Genomic DNA, 4,407 nt, shown 5'->3' on the forward strand with positions numbered 1-4,407 from the left:
ATGCCATTAAAACCAAAATTAACAAAATTACCACTGCAAAACTTAATAACTATACAGGCCATTAAAACCTAAGTGGGGGCCTAGTCCGTCACTAACGTTTAAGGTTTGGAATCTTTATGGTCTCAGGTTTAAAACTTAATTGATAAGGGGGTTTTCTCATAGTGGTGAGTTTTCTCTTCTTGATAATGTTTCTAGGTGAACTAGGCATGCAACATCAAAATCAGTATAGAATGCGTTGCGACATTTGTCTTCTAGATCTAGTTTTAACCATTTACAATTAATGCTAAATATCATGTATTCATTTTTTCTCTTTTAATTGTTCGTTTTATAACCTCTCTAGGAGATTCAGAAGGAGTTGTTATTAACATAGAACACTGGGAAATTTCAAACTTTTATTCAATTTATTAAGTTATATATAGGTATGAAACTAGAATTTCCACTTAAGAACAAGGAGTTGCTGAAACTAGTATAGGACACTTCTTATGGATAGTTAGACCACTAGTCTCACTCATGTTCAAACCGTTTGCCCCTATCGATTGTAAATCAAACTTATACACCAAATTTGCCAAAACAAGCTCGTTAATAACCATTGCAAATTGAATGCCTGGGCACCCTCTTCGTCCAGCACCAAATGGTATCAGCTCGAAATGAAATCCTTTATAATCAATAGGATTGTTCAAGAACCTCTCTGGTTTGAACTCCTCGGGTGCCTCCCAGATTGAAGGATCTCTTGATATCGCCCATGCGTTAATGAATACTTGTGTGCCGGCTATGATGTCATAGCCGAGTAGTTTGACGTCTTGCGTTGATACATGAGGAACAAGCAGTGGATTTGGAGTGTGTAGTCGTAGGCTTTCTTTGAAGACGGCTTTTAGGCAGGGCATTTTTTCTAAATCGTCTTCATAAATCATTGATCTTCCTTTGCCTATTTTTAATGCCTCTTGTTGCACCTCTTTCATTGCTCTTGGGTGCCTTAATAGCTCAGCGATTGCCCACTCTAATGTTGCGAAAGTACTATCTGTTCCACCTTCAAATATATCCTACATGGGATTAGGAATTAATGATTAATACGTACAAACATGTATATATATATATACATATATAGAATGTTAACCCATTTGAGTTGAGAAAACCCGTAAAAACCCTATGTAACATCTTTTTTTTTTCCAAAACATATGTAATATGTGTTATTACATTTAATACAAAACATCGAAAAACAGAAAAAACAAAAAATGTTTCATGCTTTCTTTTTACATTTTTTTAAACTTTTAAACATATTTTTTAGGAGAGAGAAAATGTAACTTTACTTTTACATTTTTAATTAACTTTAATTATCGATCACAAGGTTCAAAATTTAATTAAAAACATATGATCGAGAATGAGTTTCTAGAGTTTTCTCAACTCAAGAAAGAACTCAAAAAAATAGAGAACCGGAGAACTCTTCATTGTATATGGATAAAAATAATATATACCTCAATTTCATATATATGTAAAAAATTAGTTTTAGCATAAACATTTTTAGACTTTTTTCTTATAAATTAAGTAGAGTAATTATGTAATTATATCATAGAGTAATTATATAATATAATTACTCTACTTGATTCTCACAATTAACACGTTAATTTTATTTGTATTTGATCCAAACCAGATATATATATATATATATATATATATATATATATGGTTCATTTCAGAAGTGTTTCTTATTGCTAGAAGTGCGAGAAATGATTCTGACCAATCATATTTTTTCTTTTATTTTGTCATTTATTTAATAACAAGGGTAATATAGTAAATTGTGCATCTTTTTATACTTGGTAGGTCATAATGTATAGAGAAGTTACAATTAATGTTTCTTTTTATTTTTTAAAATATAGCCAAATCAACCTATATTAATTTTTTTTGTTATTTTATCAAATTCAATTTTGTTGATTTATCAACATTTTTTTTTCTCGTAATTTGAATTTCATACATTTATCCAGATAATAGTTCTTAAATTCAACAGCGCCGAAAAATTACACAGTACATAAATGAACATACACATGAATAAAATTACACATACATAATTCGAAATACCACATACATATATACTACATATACTAGCCTATACCGTACATAAATGAACCTACACACGATAAAAATTATACATACACTATTGGAATACCACATGCACAGTAATATATAATATATGAACCTACACAGTTCATAAATGAACCTACACATGATAAAAGTTATACATACACTATTGAAAATACCACATACACAGTAATATATGAACCTACACATTTCATAAATGAACTTACACACGATAAGAATTACACATACACAATTCAAAATACTAGATACACTATACATATATGAACCTACAAAATAATTTTTTTTTTATTTTTCATATTATACTACGTATAATAAATAATAAATCATGTTAATAGCTTATAATTGTAAAATTTTCGCATACGCATTCGTGATTCCATCTTCCAAATATGCATGTGTTTATAATACATAAATTTGTGTAGGCAATATATAATATTTAACGCATTTGAAGAAATATGATTGAAGATATTATAGTATTTGATTAAAATTATATTTGTTTAGCATTACTTTGATTAATAACATCAATTAAAAAATAACAATTAAAAAATTTTAAAGGTAACTTTCAATTAGATAGTAATAATAACAAATTAATGCTATTAATGACTTAAGTTTCACTTTGAAAAGTTTAAAAAACAAATACTAAACTACCCTTTTTAATTAAAATATTAATAGATTAATATCTTCATAATTACAAGTTTGCCATAACTTTTATAATCCATTGATTAAACATAATCAATGGTCCAGATTGATTTCTCGCACTTCTCGCTGTAACTTGACTTCTCGCATGATCCATCCCCTATATATATATATATATATATATATATATAAAGATCCTGAATCCAAAAGAAAGAAATGTTACATACCAAGATGATACCCTTGATCATATCTTTCTCAAGAGGAACACCTGTCGCGTTGTCTCTTTGAATTTCTAATAGGACATCAACAAGATCTTGGCGTTCAACACCTACCGCCTTCTTGTTTACATGTTCATTGATAACACCCTCTAAAAATTCATCAACTTCTCTAGCAACTTCATCAATTTTCGCTCTAATCCGCTCAATCGATCCACCCATCTTAGTGACGGAATATAACCCCCAACACTGAAACAACCCAATAACTTAATAAGCCTCTCTAGCAAGCCCTTAAAATCCATCCCTTCATACCTCTTTCCCAAAGCTACCCTACAAACTACATTATTTGTAACCGAAATAAGTAACTCACTCAAATTAACAACCGATTCATTGGCTCCTCGGATCTTTTCCATCATATGAGCCATCTCCTCCTCTCTCACGTGCCGATATGAATGAACCCTTTTGTTGCTTAAAATATGGAGTACTGCGATGCCCCTTGCCTGCCTCCAGTATTCGCCATATTGTGAAAAGGCTATGTCTTTGCCAGCATAATAAATTTTTCTAGCGATGTTTAAATTTGGTCTGCTTGCAAATATTAAATCGTGGGTTTTTAGAATCTCGCTGGCTGCTTCAACAGATGAGGCTACAAGAATGGGCATCGTACCAAGGTGAATCAACATGAGTGGACCACAAGTCTGAGCCATGGCCTGAAGAGCACGGTGAGGGATCGAGCCTAGTTGGTGAAGGTTTCCTATTAATGGTAGCTTTGGTGGAGATGGTGGTAGGTTTCTTTGGTATTTTGAAGAAGAAAGATATGATTTCAAAAGAAGTAATGAGAGAACGAAGGGAAGAGAAAAGAAAATAAACACTTGCAAGGTGAAAGACATGTTGATAGACATGCTAATTATCTAATGAGAACCTTTTATTCTTATATATGTTGCATATTGCATATTGCATATTGCATATATCAGTCAAAGGGTCCCTCCTTCATATTATATAGTTATAAGAACATTCATATTTAATACACAAAAAATTATGAGTGAAGTTTTTATAATGTAGGGAGTGGTTTAGGATGTTGTGAGTGAATGAGAGAGAAATATAATGATTTTTCTGTATATTTTTAAAAGTTACTGTTCACATCCTATATTTTTAATATATTTTGAAAGTGGTTGTGAGTGAATGAAAGAAAATAATAATGATAAATGTATAAAAATATTATTTAATTGAAAGGAGAGAGAAAATGAAGTGATTTTTAGTGTAATTTTGAATTTGAAGATAGGAAATGAAATATGAATGCTCTAGTTTAGAAAATTTAAAAGTTATATATTAATATAAATCATCTTAAGACCAAGTGTTATGGAGGTGGTAAATATGCAACCCACCCGCCACCACATTAAAACACTGGATTTTTCTCCATAACATATATGGGGTGTCATTCTTATCCCTCATCTATAGAGAACTAGGT

General features: G+C 30.6%; 1 pseudogene across 1 annotated transcript; it reads right to left on the bottom strand.

Moving 5' to 3' along the window:
• Window positions 1-440: 440 nt before the first annotated feature.
• On the bottom strand, window positions 441-3,829 carry LOC143598069 (3-beta-hydroxylase-like; annotated as a pseudogene). The gene is made up of 2 exons (XR_013147043.1): window positions 2,955-3,829; window positions 441-1,040 (listed from the first exon to the last, which is right to left on the bottom strand). The product of XR_013147043.1 is annotated as a 3-beta-hydroxylase-like (transcript).
• Window positions 3,830-4,407: the final 578 nt, after the last annotated feature.

This window comes from Bidens hawaiensis, unplaced genomic scaffold (genome assembly GCF_021521415.1).
Source record: "Bidens hawaiensis isolate Kalapana, Puna unplaced genomic scaffold, B.hawaiensis_p1.1 tig00049612_1, whole genome shotgun sequence".
Taxonomy (NCBI): domain Eukaryota; kingdom Viridiplantae; phylum Streptophyta; class Magnoliopsida; order Asterales; family Asteraceae; genus Bidens; species Bidens hawaiensis.